The following is an 11,136-nucleotide window of genomic DNA, read 5'->3' as shown; positions in this document are numbered from 1 at the left end:
AGAATCAAGGGACTGGTAAAACCTCCAGATAATTCCTACACGTGGAAGGTCGAACCAACTGAAGAACCTTTAAAGCTGAAATTTAAAAGACTCTAAATAATCAATTTCTAGTAGCGGCGTGAGCGCGGGAAAGAAACTGTTTTGAATAAGTTCTCTCCTAAAAGGTAACGAGAAAGGGATAGAATGGAAGGGGTAACCTGGATAATGCTTTCCTTCCTCTTGTCTCAGAAAGTACTTACAAGTATGGGATATAATTCAGATAAGTTAGAAAAGGAAAGGAAAAATACTATAAGCTCAATTACAATTCTGGATCTCCCTACAACACAGGTGGTAGAGACTGACCTATGTTTTTTTGGTAGTGTGTGGAGATCTGATAAGCCAGCGAAAATATTCGGTGGAATCCTTACAATTTTATGCTGATGGAAAGTATCCTTGGGGTAGACTTCCTTCCATAATATCCCTTCATCAGAAATATATGCAGTCCAGATCAGAATGCTTAGATAAGAAATGCAATCCTATATATATAAAACAATAAAAGGGGCCAAATGGACTGAAAAAAAAATAAACGGTCCAGTTCTAGATCCTAAGAACCTCTCTCGGTACTCCCTAGCTGGTGGACCCTTCTTTATGGGTAACTGGACCAGAGACCAACAATTGCATCAGGCAGTATTTAGAATCAGGGTAAAGGAGGGAGGAAAAGATAGCAAATTGAAATGTTGTTTCCGAATCTATGTAGATAAAAATTTGAAAACACCCGACCAGAATGATAAGGTTCCCCAAAACGACCCAAGGGCAGTAAGAGTAGTAGAAATAAACAACCTAAAACAAACCCTTGAAATAGAGGCTGGGTATGAGGAGACCAATGCCTGGGTAGAATGGGTCAAATACACTGTAAAAAGCTTAAATAAAAGCAATTGCTATGCCTGTGCGTCTGGGAGGCCAGTGGCCCAAATAGTACCCTTCCCTCTGGGATGGAAACGCAACAGAAGAGGTATGGAGTGCATGTTAGCCCTGTATCAAGAAAAGGAAGCATGGGGCAACCCGAACTGCACATCCCTATCCCTGATGTTCCCTCCCGTGGAAGCAAAGAACTTAAAAACTCCCCCTCAGTTTCTCACTGCTGTTGTGAATCACACTTCATGTGTGAACCAACAAGGGGCAGAGTTAACTCATAATATGGGGGAGTTAGAATCATGCTCAGAGGTCAGGAGCATTACAGAGAACGGGATGGGAGGGAACTACTCATCATTGAAAATCCCCAGAGCAGATATATGGTGGTATTGTGGAGGAAGGGTACTGAGGCCAACTCAGTGGAAAGGTACATGTGCAATTGTCCAATTGGCTATACCATTTACCCTGGCATTTGAAGAATCAAAAAGGATCAGGAAAAACAAGAGATCAGTGATAGGAATTTCTTTTGATGAAAAGATATATCGAGATCCCATAGGAGTGCCTCGGGGAGTCCCAGATGAATTTAAAGCTCAAAATCAGATTACAGCTGGGTTTGAATCCTTGTTTTGGTGGGTAACAATACATAAGAACGTAGATTGGATAAATGATATATATTATAACCAACAGAGATTCATTAACTAAACCAGGGATGCTGTCAGGGGGTTGGCGGAACAACTAGACGCCACTAGTAGGATGGCGTGGGAAAAAAGGATGGCCTTGGATGTGGTGTTAGCAGAGAAAGGAGGTGTATGTGTAATGTTGGGGGGAAAGTGTTGTACCTTTATCCCAAATAATACGGCCCCTGATGGCTCTATAACCCGAGCCTTACGAGGACTAACAACCTTAGCAGAGGAAATAGCAGAAAACTCTGGGGTAAACAACGTATTCACTGACTGGTTAGAGTCCTGGTTTGGAAAATGGAAAGGAATGGTGGTGTCAGTACTAACCTCCTTAATAATAATGGCAGGAGTATTAATAACGGTGGGATGTTGCATAATCCCCTGTGTAAGGAGACTGGTCCAAAGACTTATTGAAACAACACTAACAAAGAAAATGTCTACGGTAGATCATGGAGAGAGAATGAATTTATTGAAAATTGGAAATGAACTGGATGATGAAGTAGATAAAATAGTGGAACAAATGCTCCAGGAATTTGAAATGTGAGGATGAATGGATGTGTTAACAGCAAGTTAAAAAGAAAAGGGGGGAATTGTGAGCAATAGGTAAAGATGCTGTTAACACATGTATCTGTAGAGCATAGAGAAATAGCTTAAAGTTAAGTAGACTGGATATAGTCAGGCACATTGATAACCCACATTATGGAAACAACTGTGAGTTTAGTCACAAACGTAGGACATAAGGTTCGATGCTGCTAACACAGCAATAGTTAGGATAATAAAAAGACTGCCTGTGATGTGGAGATAACACCAGAGATGTGATGTGCAGTGAAGCATACACCACATCCTGCAGGAATGTAAGAGGCCAAGTTACAAAAAGCAAATGGTCTGCAAGATGTGTTGTTTTTACAACTAAGCATAAAAGGGGGAAAAGGTCACTGAGATGGTTGGGACAGCAGTGATTAAGTTGGCAAAGGATTGATTACCGCCAATCTGAACTGGACATGTAACAGTGTTGGATAAGATGGATGAGTTTGCTAATGCACTCTTGTGATAACAGGAGACCTGGTTAGATGAGTAGAGGGGATGACACCTCGAGCCAATAGGGGAATGACAACACATAGATGGGACAGGGACCACCAATTAGGGGAGAACAACATATTGCAAAGCCATTACAATGCTTGTAAAAAAAGTATAAAATGTGCTGCAAATCTACGTAAGGTGTGCCTATTTCGCTAGACACCCGGTCTTGCAAGAACGTCAAATAAAATCTTGCTCCTTCAGAACTTGACTTGACTAAATTGTTTAACTGTGAGCTGTGTTTCTCACATTGGGGAATCCCAGGCTCAGTATTACAGATGGAGTTTCCCCATTGTCCAGACCAAGCAGCCAGAGCTGCAGACATGAAAGACTGACTTTAAAAAAAAATCAGAACTGTCAGGCTGATAGTTCCAATTTATTTTAAAGCCGGCATTTCAGGTCAGTTACTGTGCTGCTGCGTTAGACGTTGGCAGCTTCACGATCCTGATTTTTTTGGAAAGCTTCCCAGAAAACTGCCTGAAAATCAACTCTTGGTTGAAGATTATATGTTTGAAAAAATCCTGGTTATTATTCTAGAGCTGTTAAGAATAATGTATAATTTTTAAGTTGTGTATTAAGTAAACCAAAAGGCTTTCCAGTTTCATTTAGGTTTTGATTCTGAATCTTGGTGCCATAATGTCTGAATGAACTCCTGACTGAAAGGTCAGGTCAGCTGGGTGCGACAAAGAGTCAGCCAGACTTGAAACATGAGCTCTGTTCTCTGTCCCCAGATGCTGTCAGACATGCTAAGATTTTCCAGCATTCTCTGTTTTTGTGTCAGGCCTTTTGAATTTGTGTACATTTTTGATGAGAGTTTAGACCTTGAAAGTAATAATTCTGGAGGATAAACTGTGATGTTGCTTGGTGACACAGATAGAGAGACAGACAGGAGAGAGTTCAGTTTGTGCCAGTGAGTGAAGGAGTTTTCCACTCTCTGGAAAAAAGAAATACAGTAAGGCCATTGGGATAGTGATTTATTAAATAGTCAGTTATAGAAGCTAGTGAAATGATTGGTTTAGCAGAGATGCCACTAGAAGTCTAAGTTTAGAATGCATTTGTGGGCGTCTCAGGGAAGAGATACAAAGTTGAGTGAAAGGCATCGAGTGAACATTCAGGAGTTCACTGGAGGAAAATGGTTTGCAATTCTGCCTGCCCAAGCGAGAAACTAGTGGTTACTCTCCATTGTATCAGTAAAACTATTGCTGGGGTAAAGAAATAAATGTGAATTTGAAGCATCTTTTTATGTTTGTACTGAGATCTATTCAACTTTTTTGTCCAGTAAACTATAATTCATTTTTCTCGTTTCATAAATATTTAAATCGTTGAGTTAAACATTTTATCAGCAGAATCCTGCGAAATTATTCACTAATTTTGCTCCATGGTTTCTGGTCTAAAAAAAGGTTGTGACCTATCAGGCCAGGTTTCACTCTAGGAATTAACTTGTCCAGTATTAGCATTAGCTGGGGTCGTACCAGGGCCAAGTGAATGTTGCGTGTGGGTGGTGGGTCACTTTTAAAGGTTGAGCAACACAAAATTCAATACTGTACACTTCCTAGGAACCTCTTTTGAATTTAAATCATTATAAAAGTCGCAGTTTAATTTTTTACTGCGCCCGAGAGATGTCATGTGGTGTTGATGGACCAGAGCCTTGAGAATCTTGAGCTCAGACGTAAGAAACTAAAAACCAGGAGTGATGCAAAACAGAGTACTGACTCACAATCACCTGTTTTATTACTCTTGCAATGTCTGGGAATTAAATCCCTATTTGTTCCTAAAAGATTCCTTCAAGGAAGATTTAACAAATCTCTACTTCATCCAAGGTTTTCCCTCACACCGCACCATGCTGTTTGAAATCTAGCAGAAGGTGGTTACACAACAGGACTACAATTTCACTTTGGCAAAATCTTTGGCAATCCATTGAAATCCCAGAGAAATAGCATGAAGGAATTTTACCATAAAGGATCTTTATAGAAACCCAATCCTATAAGTTAACTGCTTCTAGAAGTAGTTTATCTCAGGATATGCTGTTGCTGTTGTTGTCGTTTATCTATTAATTATCTTTTTCCACATAATCTGCCAGTTTCTCTCAAACAACAATAATTAGAATTTAAAAAATAATATTTATAGATTCACTTAGTACAAATGCAATCCAAAGATGTGCAGGTTAGGTGGATTGGCCCTGCTAGATTGCCCCTTGATGTCCGAAGATGTGCAGGAGAGGTGGACTGGTGATGGGAAGATGCATGGGGTTACGGGAACAGAGCAGAGGGTGTGAGCCTGGGTAAGTTGTTCTTTCGGAGGCCATGGGCCGATTGTCCTCTTTCTGCACTGTACAGACTCTATGATAATCCAACATGATAAGGAAGCTGTGAGGTTAGGATGTAAATTCACAGCGTACAACACAATTTGTACGAAAGCATCCGAGGAAATAGAAACAATACATGCTCTGAGCAAAGGCCGTATTGAACTTTTGTACCACGCATCATTTGTCTCTGAAAAATAGCGGGGGTGTTGCAAAACAGAACGTTGACTCATATTGCCAAATTCTGGGAATGAAAACCCTATTTGTTACTAAAAGATTGCTTGAAGAAAGGTTTTATGGATCTTTGATCAACACAATTCAATCTACATTTCCTCCCTCCCTCTCTCTCTCCCCTCCTCCTCCTCCCCCCCCCCCCCCACCCCCGAGCTGCTGGTAGATGTCTCATCGTTAAATCCTAGGGTGGTGTCATTAGCATAAAAGGGCAGATGTCATTTATGGGATACTGTGGGATGGCAGCAGAGAAATCAGAGTTGAATTGTTTTGTAAATGTAGTGATTTCTCTGCAGCCACTTTGCTAACATCCACTGAATGCCCTGTGATTAATAATCCTTAGAGATTAAATAGCACCAGGAGTAAGCTACCAGGCCCTTCAAGTCTGCCCCACCATTCAATACAATCACAGCTGATCTTTTCTGTGCCATTTCCCCACAGTCCTCTATCCCTTGATCTATCAAATAATTATCCACCTCCACTTCAAATATTTCTAATGATCCAGCCTCCATCTCCCTGTGGAGCAGAGAATTCCAAAGATTCACCACCCTTTGCAAGAAGAAATAAACCTCAGCTTTAAATGATCAGCCCTTTATTTTGTAGCTACGATCACCTGAAGGCTCTTCCCATGTAGATAATAATCTGCCTTTGATTCCTCCCACTGAAGTGCATGATTATCATAGAAATCATAGAACCCTACAGTGCAGAAAGAGGCCCTTTGGCCCATCGAGTCTGCACTGAACACAATCCCACCCAGGCCCTATCCCTGTATCCCTACACATTATACCTACTAATCCCACTAACCTATGCATCCCTGGACACTAAGGGGCAATTTCTTAGCATGGTCAATTAACTTAACCCGCACATCTTTGGACTGTGGAACGAAACCAGAGCACCTGGGGGAAACCCACGCAGACACGAGGAGAATGTGCAAACTCCACACAGATAGTGACCCGAGCTAGGAATCGAACCCAGGACCCTGGAGCTGTGAAGCAGCAGTGCTAACCACTGTGCTACTGTACCGTGTGAGTGATCTCACACTTCCCCATATTAAACTCTATTTGCATGATTTCATCCAGTCACACAAACTACCTATATCCCGTTGCAGAATCACAATATCCTCATCACAACATGGACTTCCACCTATCTTCATATTACTGACAAATTTTGAAACCTTACATTCTGTTCCTTCCTCTCATACTCCATTGGCTACAAAGAACGGTGATTATTACCCTACTATACTCTCCCCAACTACGCCGACACTGGTCTTTCTCTCCCCACTTGAACAGCTCCCTGAACCTCAGTGTCACGGTCACTTTGCTCATCCACACAAGGAGCAAGAATCTCATACCTGTTGGGCAGGGACAAGGGCTGAGGCTCTTGCAGTGCTATTCCTTGGATCCTTCTATCCGCCTCCCTCGCAGCCACACCCTCCTGTTACTGACCACCATCCAAGTTCAAAGTAGTTAATCTAAGGGGTGTGACTGCTTCCTGAAACAATGTCCAGGAACATCTTCCCCTTCCTGATATTTTGCAGTATCTGAAGCTTAGACTCCAGCTCATCAAATCTGAGCCACTATTCCTTGAGCAACGTACACTTGCTACAGAGGTGCTCATTAGGAACGCAGTGGGGTCTACTAGCTCCCACATTATGCAGGTACAACACAGTTACTGGTCCTCCATTCCTATTTTATTGCATTAGTTTAAAATGTGCAGGTTAACAGAAATTTCCAACTGGTTTTAGCTTTTCAAAAATCAGTAAAATATTCATGCTGTTTTATACTGCGTAACTGCCACTCTCCTCTTGCATTTTTAGCCTGTGTCCCCTGTGTTCTCCTTGTGCATTTTTAGCCTGTGTCTCCTTGTGCAGTTTTATCCTGTGTCTCCACTCCCCTCTCAATCTTTTATCCTGTGCCAAAAGTTGTCATGGGTGCCCAAGCAGTGCCAGGGCAGTATCTGGACACAATCCTCTTCCTGGCATCAACTTTAGATTTACTCACACACCATCAGCCTTTGCCAATTTCTGGGAAAATCTCACCCAATATTTCTTTGGCCTTCCCTCTGCTGCATCCCTGGCATAAGTGCAGCTGTGACCATTTTCACATTTCCAATGCTCCAGCCATGAGGAATTTTTGGGGTAGGAATGCATCACAATGTTATGGTATCTTTGTTTCTTATTCAACTTCTTTATCAGCAATTCCCGATGCTACCTGTGATCACCACAACCTACTTTGGCTCTATCCCTAAAACCTTGGGCAGCCATGAGCGACATGGTGGCACACTGCTGCCTCACAGCACCAGGGATCCTGGTTCGATTCCCGGCTTGGGTCAGTGTCTATGTGGAGTCTGCACAGTCTCCCCACCTCCGTCACTCATCTTCCCCAACTGAGTCAATCTGGTGCTGGTCCTCTTGACATACTCCACTCATGTAATTGGCAAGGTGAGATTGCAGCACATAGCTTGAATGGTCCATCCGCTTATCCGCTGTCTATCTGAGCATTTGCTCAGCACTGTCTCCAAAGCATTTCTGCACAACCACAGTGCTGCATTTTCAACTCTCCCCAATACTGTAACTTCACTGTGGTCTGACCAACACGTCAAAGATCTTGTCATGCTGTGAAGCACAGTGCACCACATTACGTCTGTACTTTGTCTGTCTCCCCACTCACTGATGTGGTATGGTTTTTATTAAAAATGTCTATTCTGACTGTCATTATTGGTATGTTGAAGGAAACCACTACTGCACAGTGCGTGTGATCTTATAATAATGCAAGTCCTTGGACTAATTTGCTGTATAAATCACTCAAGGGATTGGATAAACATATTTTACACTTTTTTTGTGAAGACTGGGCAAGTGAGAATAGTCTTACATAGTTGTAAAATTTAGAGTATTGGAAGCTGTATTTGCTCTGCTACTTACAGCAAAACTAAAACTGGAACACAAAATACATGCATCATTTCCCTTCTAGTGATGTACATAGAGATAAGCTCACATCATTAACATCATACCACAAAACCCAGCAGTGAATAGACAAATCACTTCTTCCAAGTAAGTATTGGAAAGAGCAAAGTAATTCTATTTGCTCCCCATTACAAACTTTTTTCTTTAGCCATGATTCCATCCTTCTAGCTGGCAGCTGTCTGAATTAAACTGTTCACAAACTTGCTGTGATGAATTACCAATCACATATCTACACCATTAGTAAGGCCACCTCCATAACATTTCTCCACCCCATCCCAGTCTCCGTTTACCTGTGGCTGACACCCTCAACCATGCCTTTGTGACCATTAGGTTTGACTATGCCAGTACACGCCTAGACAGCGTCTCAACATTCCACCACCCCCTCCGTTGCAAATTTCCCATCTAAATCCCTTCTGCCTGTGACCTTACACACCGCAAGTCCCATTCACCCATTAACATGGCGCTCACTAACCTATATTGGCACCTGCTTAATCAATGATTTTAACATTCCTTTCCTTGTTTGCAAATTCCCCCCAATGGCCTTTTTCTCCTTATCTGCTTAATCTCCTGCAGGTTCACAATTCACAGTGGAGTTTGTTTAATTCTGGCTCCTTTAAGCATCCTTGATTGTAAATGCTCCATAGTTGGTGCACATGCTTTCAGATGACCCTGTCCTGAATTTTTCTCCTTCAAGATGTTCTATATGGCCTACTAACCAAAACCTTTGGATCTGCACTAATATCTCCTTATGTGGTTTAATGGTAAATGTTACTTTATAATGCTTCTGTGAAACATTTTGGGGAAATTTAATGTTAAAGATTCTGTATAGATACATGCTGTTATTGTTACTTATTTAGCCAGTTTCAACAATGCAATAACCATTAAAGATAAAGGACTAATCAGAGAAGGCTGATTCATATAAATAAAAGCAAGATACTGCAGCTGCTGGAAATCTTAAATTAAAACAGAAAATGTTGGATAAACTCAGCAGGTTGGCAACCATCTGTGGAGCAAGAGAAAGAGTTAACATTTTGATTCTGTATGACTCATCTCCATGGACTGGATTCATATTTTCTTACTCCTAACAACTCAATATATTGTCCTTAGATTTAACAGAGCAGATCTGTAAACAATATTATCACCATCATTCTCGAGCATAGATTTGATGTTTACACCCAGCTTGGTTGCACTGGGAATTTATTAGCTTTAAGGCCATCGGCACTCATTCTAATACACACACAACGTTTAGTTAAAAATTAAATCTGGGCAATTTCAATTCAAAAGCAGCAACCAAAAGTCAAAGAGGTTGAAAAAGAAACAGCATAAAATTATTTCCAATACATGGAGTTTTTCTAGTTTTCCCTCTAGAAAAACTGAGCTTTCCCTCAATTTTTCTAGAGGGAAGCAAAACTGAAATAATGCAAAACCAATTGGAACATAATAAAGTATTTCCGTAGTTTTAACGAGCATTAAATTTAATGTACAGACTTCAAAATCTAGAGACCATTGCTCAGAGACTCATAATCATGCTGAAATGGCAGAGGCATTAAATGTTCCTATAGGAACAAATTCAACATGGGAAGGATATGGGGAGATTAAATGAACTATTTTAATCTTATCTTTGGGTCACCTTTTCCTTCTCTGAACATTATTTGAACTTTCATGGAAATTGACTGATGTTCCTTACATTCCCTACAGTTTCACTGGTGCCAAAGATTTCTAATGGCATATCCTGCATCATGGATATTTTAAAAGGTCTTTCTCCAAAGTCAGCCACGAACAATGTACTAATCTGCAAGATGTGTAACTCTTACCCTTGGAGTGAGTGAATCAATTTTAAGGTAACCCAGTAGCAAAGCCTATTTTTGACTTAAAGCAAAAGGTTGGTTTATTTCACACTATTGCTCTGGAAGTTATGCAAGAGAAGAAACACATACATACACAGTGAGATTAGTGCTGATGAAAATTATACTCATACACTTGAATCAAGTTCAGTCTGTATTGTTCACTGAAGCCCTGATATGATTTTAATGTTGAGATGTTGCATTGTCCAAAGTGAAAGACTGGAAGGTGTAGAATTGAGAATTGTCTCCACAGCTGCAATGGCTCCCTGAGTCGATCTGGAAAAGTTTGGTTTTCTCAGGCAAAGGGTGAGTGGGGGTATGACAATTCAACCTTTTGTTTTACCCTGATTAAGTACTGTCACAATTGCTGTAATCATCGACCTCTTCCTCCCTGTGAGAAGCTGTTTCCAGATGGATATCCAAGATGGTTCTCTTGGTTGTAGGCAGCCTGCCCTGCCTTTCCTACATTTTCTGCAAACTAAGATGGCGACTGTCTCAAAAATGCTGAATAATATTCCAAATAAGGAAACTGATTAGTCATTGCCGAGGGCTTACCTTAGCCATTGTCTTTGAGGCCACATTGAATTCCAAATTTTGTGAATCTTTTTTGAGGTAAGGCATAGTCTAGTCCTGTCTGGGTGGTAGCAACTGAATCCTAGTCATGTGATCATCAGAATCCATTTTGATTCAATCTTTTTTTTAAAGTCAGTTCAATAAAGTCAGTCCAAAGTTGTGTGGGTTAGGTTGATTGGCCATGCTAAATTGACCCTAGTGTGTCAGGAGTCACTGAGCAGAGACTGATAGCCAAGTTCCGCACACGAGGACGGTCTCAACAGGGATCTTGGGTTCATGTCACACTATCTGTAACGCCCGTGACTTGCCTGGGTTTGCAAAACCTCACTTACTGTACTGTCTGGAGACAATACACATCTCTTTAACCTGTGATCAGTGCTCCTTCCACTCACATTGTCGGCCACTTCAGGACTTGAACAGCAGGTTAGGTGTAAAGATTCGCATTCTAATCAGTAATCTGTAAACTGTCTGTGCTTTATATGCTCTGTCTGAGGTCAGAACTCTCCATTCACCTGACGAAGAGGGGAACCTCGAAAGCTTGTGAGTTTACTATCAAATAAATCGGTTGGACTTAAA

The sequence above is a fragment of the Carcharhinus amblyrhynchos genome, chromosome 15 (assembly GCF_965287045.1).
Source record: "Carcharhinus amblyrhynchos chromosome 15, sCarAmb.v2.hapA, whole genome shotgun sequence".
In the NCBI taxonomy this organism is placed as follows: Eukaryota; Metazoa; Chordata; class Chondrichthyes; order Carcharhiniformes; family Carcharhinidae; genus Carcharhinus; species Carcharhinus amblyrhynchos.
Note: the sequence above shows the minus strand (reverse complement) of the source record.